The 13,188-nt window shown below is 48.6% G+C and overlaps 1 pseudogene across 1 annotated transcript in view; it reads right to left on the minus strand.

Moving 5' to 3' along the window:
* Positions 1-13,188, minus strand: part of LOC144146940 (4-pyridoxate dehydrogenase-like) — a 79,345-nt pseudogene that overhangs the window by 23,856 nt on the left and 42,301 nt on the right. The window contains exons 4-6 of the transcript XR_013317777.1: positions 8,291-8,414; positions 5,892-6,016; positions 2,121-2,288 (exon numbers count right to left, since the gene is read on the minus strand). The product of XR_013317777.1 is annotated as a 4-pyridoxate dehydrogenase-like (transcript). The remainder of the gene's footprint in view (positions 1-2,120; positions 2,289-5,891; positions 6,017-8,290; positions 8,415-13,188) is intronic.

Below are 13,188 nucleotides of genomic sequence, written 5' to 3' on the forward strand. Positions count from 1 at the left end.
CACAGCGCCAAAGATAATTTATCGAGAAAAAATATACTTATTAGGCTACTTATCCGTAATGTGGGAAAGGGTCGTCCTATTGGGCTTCCGTATTTTTTTTTAATATGTGCTCCTATCCATATTTGCCCTTTTCGTTCACATAAGCGTGTAACCAACCTAAAGAACTATTCTTATGTTTAATAAGGGTGTTTGAGAACACCAGTAAATAAGCTTGCAGCACCACCCCCCAGCCTCCTTTTTAAATAACCCTTTCAGAATGCCTCAAGTGTTATTTTAACTAATCTCACTGATACTTACTTGTTTTCGATATTCTTTTTCTCCCTTTTTCTTGCCACTACAAATTTACCCTAATGATATTCAACAAGATTCAAGGTGGCATTAAAATAACCTTTTTATTTCAAATGACCAGCAATTACCCACACCGCCTTTCAACAAGATTCAAGGTGGCATTAAAATAACCTTTTTATTTCAAATGACCAGCAATTACCCACACCGCCTTTCTTAACCATCGAAGGGAAGTTGTAAACAGTGAAAGAGAATGACGTTTAGCTGCCTTGTCTTGTCGACACACTTCTTTACGGCTTTCATCGACAAATTTGCTAGCAAGATCAGATGTTAATTCTAGCTCCCTGCTACTGTTTGGCATCACTATTATACAAAGTGGTGCATCGGTAAACGGATGTCTTTTACAGGACCTCTGAGCGAACCGGCGGTCTATTAGCGCTCAAACTTTAAACGAAGGTCGCATTTTGTGATCTAGTTTGTGTAACGCCAAGAACCAGAATGGTGTTTACCTCCTTATTTAGAAAACTATTAAAAGCAGTTTTACCGTATGGAAAACCTCGGGGCCGTCTTCGAAATTTTGACCGTAGTGTGGCGCCATTTCGCGTACTCAGCACAAAACACCCGATGCTCCGCGAACCGGCATTGGGTGTTTTGTGCTGAATACGCGGCGTGGCGCCACAGTGCGGTCGAAATTGCCAAGATGAAGCCCAGGTTTCCCATCAGCACAAGTCGCTTTTATTTGTTTTTTTAAATGAGTACGTGCGCGCCGTTTGTGTTCTGGACGTTCAACAAAAAAGACCTCAAAATGCGACCTTCGTGTATATTTTTAGCGCGAACACAGCAACGGTTCGTTCAGAAATTTTTTTTAAGACGCCCATGTATCGATGTACCACCCTGTATGTAAGTAATGTCTGTATTAAAATGTTGTTTCTTTTTCGGGATAAAAGTATTCCAATGACCGCACCTATAAACCCGCACTCAAAATTTCCGCGCCTAAGCCTTCTGTTATGATGTGGGAAAGCGTGAGCATCACTTGTCTCTGAGTTGTCTTGCGAGTGATGTCACTGCGTTTAGTTACTTCAAATGTCGTGCAGCACAGCTTTTAGTTGTTGCCTGCACAATGCGGCGCACACGCGAGAAAGAGAAACCGACCATATTTCCATATTTTAATCATCATCCTTTTTTTTTGCTTCTTTCCTTTGCTCGCTCCGTTAGTACGACTAAGAGCTTTGCCCATGGAATGGCCCTGGTTAGACCTATATTCAGCCCGAACATTCCGTAAACAAAACATTCAACCTGACGGCGTTCCATGCAACGTCAAACTGGTTACACGTCAAGAAGCTTTAGGCTCCGGTTAACGCTGCTATAACGTCATGGACCGAAAAGCATAAAGTTAGGCCTAACGTCATGGAGGATCATGCCCGCGTTTCCCCCCTTTGGGAGCGCTTAGCAATTGTGCTGGCTATATTTCGCCTTTTTCATCATGGCCGTTTTCCCATCCGCCACATGACCTATCGCAGGCAATGGGGTCGTTAGACCAGCGCATACCCGCGTGCACAGCAAATGGAAATTTTGCTGATGACTCTTGGCTGCACATTCTTGGTACGTGAATCTGGGAACGGGGCATTTCTCCCGAACTGAACCAAGTACAGCGGGAGCGAAACCCACGCATTAAGACACTGTTTCCGACATTTCAAGCCGATAAAAAAACAGCTGACGCTGATTTAAGAAAACGCACGTTTATGAACGTGGGTTCACACGACTGTGTGTGCGACCCTTTTGAAGCATACCCGTGTGTTTCATTTTTCTGAGACGTGCAGTAGGCGTTCTCTCACCCCGAAGGATTCCAGCTGCTCCCGAGGTCCAATACCAGAAAGCAGCAGAAGATGCGCTGAACCGATGGCGCCGGCACAAAGAATAACTTCCCGCTTGGCCCGAACTATGCTTGTGTTGAGGTTGCGTCTGTACTCCACTCCTACAGCCCTTTTCTCTTCGAAGACGATCTACAAAACAAGCATCATTCGGTGAATTTAAGGCAATCGTTTAAGCGTCATTGCTGCAGAGCGTTTACATCATCAGGAACGGAGCAATACGAAGACCCTAATGCGCCCGTTTTGGAACGAGTAGTCTAAAAACTTTCTATGGTACGCACTACAGATTTTATACTCATTGGCTCCCAGGGCCCTTGAATATGGGATAGCCCCCGCAGATTCCCTTTTAGATCTACAGCTGTCCGACAGCACCTGCCGCGTCGTGAACTAATTAGTTTCACGTAATTTCTTGCACGCACAATCGGGGCCACTCGGCTGGCTTTTACGTGTTCTCAACACTGGAATACCCAAAAAATGCTTTATTGTATTTTCCCAGTTATTTCAGTTGCATTGCAAGACTGCCGTCCTGAGGGTTCAAAATAAGCCTCGCACCCGCGTTACTCATTCAGCCGTCATCTGAAACAGCAATCTGAGGCCTCTTCGCTTCCCTTACACTTTCGCATGGGGTTCCCGCCTAAAAACCTGCAGGCGTACACGAGTGAGATCTGCTGTCGTTGTAACGCCAAAGTTAATTTCACGGGACGAAAGGGCAGTCGGCACGAACAAGGAAATGATGATGTTCGGGTACGTATCCATAGTTAAAGAAACTCTGCAACACATCCGATAAACGCTTTCACTATTTCCTTCGCGTCTGGAAGCATTAACAAAGCTATAGTTATCAAAAGCACGGAGAAGCATTGCGTAATTTGCTCATCTCAGCAGAATTATTGCTCCTGCCGTTTCTGCTTTGCTTTGTGGCTTTTTAGCGCGAAACTGTTTTATGCCGGGTACACTAAGATTTCACTGACGTCATACCTGTCACGAAAATTACGCCAGTTCAACGAACACAGGAGAAACGGTGGGAAAAGTTTCATTGACGCGGATGGTGCGGCCGTGTACGAGAGGTGAAGCAAAGTAGTGCGTCATGAGGCTAACGAGCGCCGACAGTTGGCGCCTCGATCGGGCAGGGTAACCGGTAACCCGCGTAAGAAAGCTTGCATTACGCGCCGCAAAAAGGCAACGACGCCGATTGGCGATGCCGCGAACGTGACTGATTTGGTGCGAAGAGAAACGGCAGCAGGAAGCGGAATGCGTTCGCGTGTTCACAGTCCAAGCTAGTAACTCTGCCTCTCGCGTTCCAAGAGCTGAGCTCGTCGCAACGCCACCGTCTGTCGTACCCGCCACGGAGCAGGATCGAAGTGGTCGCACCTTTGCCGAAGCCACCCGCCAGCAGGACGTCGCTCGCTAAGCACACCCACAAAACAGCCGCCTAGCCGCAAATCATGCTCCTTTCGCTGCAGATTTCGCTGCACATGTTGACTTTAGAGTTTTGCCGATTCCTATATACCGATTCCGTTAATTAGGCCACGCGTCAATTTGACCTTCGTGGAAAGAAATCGCGCCATTTCAGTGCCCTGGTTCATCGCTTTATGATCGCGTTTCGTTTGTCCATGACTGTATATAAGGTAGTCCATCAGCCATCGTCTAAGATGTTGTAGGAAGCCGACGCGGTTGTAGGGGATGCGACTCCCTGCATTTATTTAAGCGCACGGTCGAGCAGAAGTGAGAGCACCGAAGATGAGCGGCCGCCCAGGTGTGCACTCCTGTTCCATTTCTTCCGTGGCCACAGCTGTCGCGCCCGTCCTGGCACCGCTGATGATGATGATGCTGATGAAGACGATAGCGAAGGTGTCGCTAGAATGGTACCGCTAGTTCCTGGCGTACATGCCCTTAAAATTCCGAATCAAGGCCTTAACTACGCACAACAAAATAAAATTCAGATAGCCAGCTACGGGTTCGCTTTGACTGAGAGTGAAATCGCTCCTCCACGTCATGTTCACGGCATAGCATTTCATACTAATAAATAATTTACTAGAGGGAAATCTGTCGCTGCACATGCGAGCTGCCGTGGGCGGCGCCATTGCCGCTAGCGACGATCTTCGCCCACTTGGCTTAGCTAACAACATGGCTTCTTTTTTGTCTCGAAGCCAAAAGCAACAAAAAAAGGGTAACATTTTTTGTCTTCTTCATCCTGCATGAAGCTTCTACACGATAACTGACAAATTAATCTTTCTGGGGGTTAAATTTTTGATAACAAAACAAATTTGATGAACCTTCTTCACTAATATTGTTGCTTTTTGCAGCCAGAGGCAACTTTTCAGCCTGTTTATAAGCCATAGCCAAGGACAAGTGGAACGTGCCTGCCGGTACATAACAGAACGCTCGCCGAAACGCGGCTCCCCTAGACAGTGGCGCCAGATTTCCCTCTAGTTAATATTGGTATGAAACTCTATGTTTCACGGGACTGTCTAGAGTAGAAACCCGACAGCCAAATTAGCTACAGCCCACTTGACTGTCTCTGACTCAGCAGATGAATACGGAAGCAGTTCATTGCCGGTGTGCGAGCGATAAATATTGCAAACATGGCCGGCAAAAAACACTAAAGTATCAACCAGTAACACTAGGTTGTTGCGCCAGGGCATATAAATTGGTAGAGCGAGGCCGTCCTTGAGCTAATTACAATAGTTAAAATTCTTGACCCCTTATGGGTTGTAAATTTAAAATCAATGACAAATCCAAAAAACTTGGCTGTTGCTTAACTCACTTATGCCTGGGTGGGCGTAGTGAGCGGTACGTACGGTTAATGTTAATAGAGAGTAGAGAGTTTTAGCATAGCGGCTCCCGTACGCTACGCTAAGGTTAGCGGGTAGCGGGACCGGACTGCGCATGCGCGCGCGGGGAGTGCGAGAAGGTTGCCCCTCAGCGGAGGGAAAGAGCGGGCATGGCGAAGGCAGGCCGCACGGAACTAATCCACCCCACCGTTAGCGTTATAGCGTTAGCGGACGGAGCACGCTATAGCGTGCTCCGTCCGCTAACGCTATGGCGGCGGGTAGCGGGGCGCGACTGGGGAGAGCAAATTCGTCACGGTGGGGTGGATTAGTTGCGCGCGGCCTGCCTTCGCCATGCCCGCTCTTTCCCTCCGCTGAGGGGCAACCTTCTCGCACTCCCCGCGCGCGCATGCGCAGTCCGGTCCCGCTACCCGCTAACCTTAGCGTAGCGTACGGGAGCCGCTATGCTAAAACTCTCTATTGTTTAGCTTGTTTCTCTCTACGGTTACTACGCTTCTCGAGGCTTGCGGCTCGTTCTTCCTCCGTCTCTCGGCTCACTGCCTTCTCTTGGTTTCGTTCCGGAGACGAAGCCTGACGACGAATCCAACCAAGCGACCCGTTGTACAAAAACAATTTTTTTCGGTTTTTATGGCATTATTCTTTTTATTTTTATTTTCCTATTTTTATTTTTTCACTCTTTTTTATTTTATTTTATTTTATTTTTGGCGCGGCGAGCGGCGCTGCCAGCCGGTTCCCTAGCCGCCGCAGGTTTCCTAGAAACCGCTGCCAGCTAGGGAACCGAGATGCGGCCACCGGTCACAGCGAAACGGCGAGAATACGGCCATTGTAGCTCTCGCTACAAAACTCATCGCCAACAAATTTCACGACGATTCCAAAATTTTTTAAACAGTCTTCAAACAGGCTATGCTTTGCACCAATGAATAGGCCCAGGTCATGGCGTACTTACTTTTGTGACGAAAGCATAAAGCACCACATCGAGGTTCTTTCTGCTGCGAACGTCGCTAGGAATGAATGATTTGCTTGAACTCCAGCGCTCGCCATTTTTTATGTTGTTTTGAACCCGAGAATAACCTGAGAGAGAAAGAGAGCAAACGAATGAACATTTTAGTAAAGCAAAAACATGCGCAGCATCAAACGTGAAAAGTGACCGGGTGTACAATCACTCAAGCGACTTGGCCAACGACGGTGACAAGTTGTCAAAAGTTCACGCCCGATAAGCCAATTCTACACTGGCGGTGACCCGAAAATAAGCACCCCACATCCTCACCAACCCATACGAGAGAACTGACCAGTTACGCTGACCCCCGCCGTTAGCAGATCACGGCTGATTCATGTAGAAGGATTCATGGCATGTAATTAAAAAACACGGCTGTCGTTTACAGCCCACGTTATGAGCCAAGTGCCTGAAATCTTTAACGCCACACCACTGAAAGTATCTCTCACGCCAGTCTTTCTTACAGTTCGTATCGCGGCATCACTGTGATTCGCTGTTTTACGTTATCCGCTGTTGTATGCCCCACATTTATTTAGTGAATGCCTATTAGGGGCGCAGCCCCATAGGGGCTGGGGCTGTTGGCGTCCCAGGTTGTGGTCGTAATCGTCGCCTCATGTAGTCGCGGTACTAAAACACTGGGAAACTCGTTTACGCCTCGCACTAGAACGGAACGCGTACTAAAAAAAAACTCTCACCTCCCCTCGAGGGAACCCCTGTGTAGATGCGACGCATAGGCGAAGCGGCGAAGGGACCGCGTTTTATAGCGCGCATAACGTTGAGGGGACTGCGTAAGCCGGTCCCAGTCGATGACGACGTTGGCGTACTTGTAAAGCAGCGTGGACTCTATAGGTGTTTGAGCCAAGCGTTCATGTTGCTTCGCCGGAGAACGGCACACCGGTTATATGCGCAGCGCGCCCGAAGGAGAGTAAACCGCGGAAGAGAGAGTAGTACTGCACATGCGCCGGCCCCAGCGCGTCTGCCGCGGCTATGACGCAACGTGCCGCGGCTATGATGCAACACAATCCAACACAATCCACTTTAATCCAATCCAATCCAATCCAAATCCAATCCAATCCAATCCAAGCCAAGCCAAGCCAAGCCAAGCCAATCCAATGCCCCTCGCGAGAGAGTGTTCGCTATCGGAAAGGAGAGGAGGTGAGCGGCGGAGAGCGCAGCTGGCGCGGCGAGGAGAATGGGGAAGGGATGGAGAACGCCGACGACAACGACGACAACGAGGACGACGCCGGAGGGACAAGGCGAGTGAATCAGATGTTCTGCATCTAAAAACACTGGGACACCCGTTTACGTCTTGCGCTGAAGGGCATCGGGCTTCAAAGGCAAGAGACTTTTACAGCACAGCTGTATACCTCTACTTCCCAACTGTTTCATCTCGGTAGGTAAAGACTCCAAGACGCCAAGACTTGTACACTGCGTGCTTCAGCCCTCCCCAGATTTTACGTTAGTGGAGATGGCCCAGGATTGTTTTTGCGCATCTCAACAAGTGATTAGAGTATGCCTTAAATAAACGGATTTGAGATTTGACGTAGCTTCTCCGCTGACAATTCTACTTCAGTGCGAGAGCTCTGCCAAACCAATACTATGCGATACACTTGGGAAGCTAGCAAACAATAAAATGCCAGCATCTCCACTCCGTGGATGATGGCGAGGGTGCGGAGTACGGGGACTGGAAATGACATCCAAGTTGCACCCCGAGTGACATCCGATTTGTGCCCCGACCGTCATTTGATTTGAGCAGTGAGTTGCACCTTGATTATTCCCCAAATGAAACTGCAACTCACGGCTCAAATCGAATTTCGCTTCATTTTCGCTTGATGGTGGTGTGCGCATGGATGGACCCGGACGGACATTGGGAGGTCCTAAGGTATTCCGCACCGTTACAGACGAGGGAGTAAGCCGTTTGAATCTCGGGTACTAACTCACGGTCGTGGCTCAATGGGTAAGACGACTGACACTAAATCTGTCTGGTCTACCAGACACTGGCTCCAATCCTTCCGGTGCCTGTGTGATTTTTTGCAATTGTAAATGCTATGCGCACAGACGCGGACGGACATTATGCGGTTCTAAGGTACTCCGCAACAAAAAAAAAACCCTGAAATCATACTGTATACTTTTACGAGTAGATGTGTTTCATTTGGTTACCCAATGTAAAAGTGAAACAAAGAAACGCACCAAGTAGGATGGTTGCGAGGCAGCCAATTTAAGTTGGCACCCATGTTATGCTCCTCAGCAAAGGTTCCGTTGTGTATTTTGGCAAATATCTTCCGTAGGGTGTTTGTCCACTCATCAGTGTTTCTGACATGGGCACACACTAACCTCTTCAGGATACTCACTTGTTTGGTTCGGGCCATTGTAGTCTATAGCCAAGCTCTCGGCCTGCCTCCAGAAAAAGATCGCTGGCCTTCGTATGAAATGTCGGAAAAGTGACTGGTACTTCTCCGCTGCTCCCATGGAAACCTGCAAATTATAACAACAAAATTCCGCTCTTAAAGGGACCCTGCAGCACTTAACATCGACAGCTCGGAATGTATTTTCCGGTAAAGTCTATTGTACCAACAGTCTCCTCCCCCAGGAATTATAAAAATCCGTTCAGTATCACCGAAACTACGCGCGATGAGAAATCACGCATAATTGTTCCCTCTCAACTCGACGGGGGACAACGCGACGAAAGCAGCGCGCTCTCTCCCTGAGAGGGGGGCGGCTCGCGGCGTTCTCTTCGGCGGCCTTCGATATATCACAGGCCGCGAAGTTTCTCCTTTTCTCCGCAACGTGGAGGGGTCCAGTCTGGTGCCACAAAAAAGCAGGCATGACTGCCTGCTCACAAGCGTGTGCCCAGGCTGGTAGGGCGCTTTTGAAGCAATAAACGTTTGTTGTCGAGTGGTCTCGTTGAAAGGAAAGTATTGAGTTGGTCACTCAATCTCCGCGTGCCCTCAAAACAGAAAAGAAACGCCAAAACTGTGAGTACATGTTCATGCATAAAAGAGATTGGTACACAAAGCCGACAGCGGCGGATCGTCCCAGGAAATGCTAGAAATAAGCCACGAAGTTCACCAGCGACAGCCACTAGGACAGCCATGGCCGCAATGACGTTGTTTGGGCCACGCCAGGGGTGCATAAAAAGGAAAATTAAAGAGAGCGCGGTTGCTTTTTGCGCGTCTTTTACGCGCTCACCGCTTCACGTGACGTGTAATATTTGGTTCAGTTATTCCTGGCAGTGTAATCTAAACGTCGCGCAGGTTTACTTGCGTTGCTCACAAAGCGTTGCAGGGTCCCTTTAAGACCAGTGGCGCCAACTTGGTTCGCACGGCTTATTCGTCATTTTTGACATCGAGAGGCAAAAACACAATGCTTAAGTGCAAAAGATGCCACCAGTAACGCTGCCCCGTCCACCTACCAGGACGAGAACAGCCAAGCGATTGCGAGCTACGTGAGCACGAAGGACAGCCTGGCTTGGGTTGCTAACTGAATGACGCCGTCTAGATGCGCAAGCCACTAGATCAGATGAGATCACAGACACCACAGATCATATCACAGACACTATTCACCTTTATTCTGTTTTGGACCCTTTCTGGTATTATTCGTGAAAATATTATACTTTGCATAATTACCGAGCATTTATGCCATACTCGGCAAAGGACTCTTGGTCATAGCTGATCACATGTATAACCATTCAAGCGACTCGGGGGAAGCTTGGCAAGTCAGTGATAATGTGGAGGATTCAGATCATGTTTACAACATATGACAATACAGCTAGTTTGGTGGAGCCAAACTTTGCGGCACGGTTCCTTAAACAAGTACAGAGGCATTGTCTGGGTTTCAATGCAAGCATCGGTCCACCGTTAGCCAATAGTTACTCCAGCTACAGAAGCGTTTCGCAGTGATAGCTAAGCCGGAAGTAAATCCATATGAAGTCCATGCTGTGAATATTCACAGTGCGTGCCCCTTCCCTCGTAAGGTCTGGGGGTGAACCACAGAATGCATGAATACATCGCTTTATAAATGGCAGGGTTTGGTCGTAGTTAAAGAATTTCAGATATCCGCCTGCACGTGCGACATCGCTTAATTGTTGTGCTCACAAATGCAATGATTACGCTAATCAATCCTGTTTTTCTTTCCGCTTCCTTAACATCCACCCTCTCATGTACCCATATAACCGCAGCGTCATGACTATTCACAACGGCTGCAGTATACGGTAGTATTTGAATAGCCTTTATGGTGGGACCAAAACAGAGGAAGGGGAAGACCTCGAGGCACCTACCAATCATGCACCTCCCCCTGCCACGCCAATCACGTCATCGCTCACGCTGTCGCTCCGCCTGGTCCTCCCACCTCTTCTACCCTACCGCTACCACACACCGCGCCAGACAATCCCTGAGCTTTATGCTCTGATTATCTATCTTTTGTCGCGTTCTGGTCGCCACCTTGCCACCTTGACACCATCGTGGAGGCCCTTCGCTGCCGGACCCGTTCTAAACGCCCCCCACCCATCAAGAACAGCCCCGTCCACCATGCTCCCGAGACGTTAGTTTCACGTCAGACACCGGAGATCAGTTATAATTCTGTCTCATCTTCCCCTTTCATGGCAGTGGGACTGCCGAGGCCTCCACCGCAAACTCCCCTTCTCAGAGCCCTCCTTTCCTCACAAACGCCTTAGCCGGACCTGGTTCTTCCTCACCAAGCTTTTCACCTCCCCAAAATTTCCTGATACGATACCTCTCACAAAAGGCGTTGCTGACGATCCCGCCACCCTCAATCTCATCACGCTTATTCCCAAACGCCTCATCTACACCACCGAAGACCTAATTTCCTACACTACCCCACATTTTCATGCCCATGACGTCCTCATTAAACCTGGCCGAAATTCTGTCCATGCCATGAAAATAATCAACGTCCATCATCGCCCAAACAAACCGCGACCCTCCCTTTCACCCTATTTTGCCCGCTCTCCGCCCAAGGATCAAGTTACGCTGCTATTCGGGACTTCAATTTCCCCCACCTCCTTCTAGGGTTTACTAAAGCCAGCCCAACTTGAACAAGTGTACGGGCACGCTGAAGAAGTACACAAGGCTGGTTTTATCTCCTGGATGATACATCCTTTACGACAAGCCGCGGCAACTCAGTCGAACGTGACACCTCCCCAGACTTGTTGTTTATTCGAGGCAAGGGCAACCTTTCGTGGTGGTAAGGTTGAGGTCTGGGGGCTAGTTGGTTCCACATGTTAAAATTACAGTGCAATAAAAACACACACACGGACAAGTAAGGGACGTACGTAGCGCTGACTTTCAATTGAAACTTTATTAGCGCGAGAAACATTTGCACATGCAAAGATATAGTGACACAACAGCTTAAAAGCAGATAAGCAAGATAACAAAGATATCAAACGCGCTACGGTTTATCCGCCCGCCGTTACTGTCCAGCGCCAACACGTGTTTCGTTTAAGTAAACTATTTCCTTCGCATTTACGTAGATTGAAGGAACACTGACGCAGTCGTGCCCTAACCGCACAATCTCTTCTGCTTCAATTATTTCTTTGTAGTTTGATTGGAACTTCTGTTCAACACCGTGCATTCGTCAAACTTCGGTAAGCACTTGTGATGCCGACAATGCGCTGCCAGTGCCCTGCCAGCCATAGAGTTTCTTACAGTATACACTAGAGAGGAATCTGGCGCTAGCGTCTATGCGGCTCACATCAAGGTCGTCTGTGTCGTCATGGACCGCCATTATACATCGCGCTCGCCTTAGTTTCATCATTGGCTTGGATTGAAATGTTTTAGTGACCGCAAATTTAAACAAAGTGCCACAAAAACGCGAAGAATTGTGTTTAATTATGTAAGTGGAAAATAAAAACAGGCTGTTTTAAAACTAAGAAAAAAAAAAGTAAAGCGTATTTTTGCCGGAACGGTTGTGCCTGCTATTCCGCAGGCCAATTAGTTACGAACAATGTTATTATTTGAGGGGTAACTCATTAGAGACTGTGATTTTATTAATTTAAACATTATTTCAAAAAATAGGTTGTTTGCAGAGTTTCGAAACTTTTTTGAGCGTGCCTATGAAAACGTTGCCTTCGTGGTGAACCGGTGCACCGCGACCGCCAGCTAGTTTAACAAGAAAAAAGGGCCCATCTCCCCGCGACGGGGACTCGAGTAAATGCGTCGCATAGGGGGTGGGTGTATTGCGTTGACGTTTAGTGTTTGGGGAGTTGGTGGTAGTGAATGCGTTGTATCAGCAGCTTCTTGACGTAGTTTGAATGAGTCAAGGATATAAGGCGCGTTCGTAGCCTTCCATTCTGTGTCGGCTTTGTGGCGCAGTGGGTAGAGCACCATGTACCTTGCGTTCCGCCCGCAGGGTCGTGGGGTCGAAACCAGGCGCCGGTATTATTTTTTTATATAGCGTAGGGGGAGGGGTGTGGACCTGTTGTTGAGAGCGAGGAGGGTAGCGTGATGCGGGAGAGGAGGAGTGGGGGAGAGGGCGCACCTGGAACGGCTGTTGCGGGCGCCGAGGCACGCCGACAACGCCGGGTGACATCGTGAGTTAAAGAAATGCTCTGCAATTAAAATGAAAACGTGGCGTTAAACAGTCGTGGACGATGACAAGATAGGACGCATACAAGCGCCCGTATCTGCCGTATCTTGTCTTCGTCGAAGTACGTTTTGTTTCTTCTTTTCGTCAGTTACTAATTTTGCGGCGGCGTATTACCCGCTCAGTCATACGTCCTTCGACTGCGGCATGAGCAACGTCAGGTGCGATCACGCATTGCCTGCTGTTTCACTGAACACGGCTACCACAGAAACGGGAGGACTTCGGCTTCCTTGTAGCTCGTAAACGTGTGAATGCATAGTGAAGAAAGCAAATCCCAAAAACCGCTTAAGAATCCAGTTGTCATGCCAAGCCCAAGCCAAAAAGGATGGCTTCCCATGAACCCCCATGATGACATGGCTTACGAGGCGCAGTTTCCTCTCTAGTATACTTACTAAGAAACTCTATGCTGTCAGCCACCCTTTCACATTGCAAACATGTTCCCCCCAGCGGTCATTTAGGCACCGGCCGCTCTGGCCTACATAGCACTTCCACATGGAAGAGGAATACGGTTACACGATACATTTAACACACTTCACGTGATGATTTTGATGCTTGGTCTGACATCCTAGAGGTTGCTTGGGGGCTCCACTACTCCCTCGGCACAGGCCTAGCAATTTATGTGGCGGGAAAAGTGCCACGCAAACGTCTACCC

This window comes from Haemaphysalis longicornis, unplaced genomic scaffold (assembly GCF_048455015.1).
Source record: "Haemaphysalis longicornis isolate Haplotype H1 unplaced genomic scaffold, Haemaphysalis longicornis Haplotype H1 scaffold_7, whole genome shotgun sequence".
NCBI lineage: Eukaryota > Metazoa > Arthropoda > Arachnida > Ixodida > Ixodidae > Haemaphysalis > Haemaphysalis longicornis.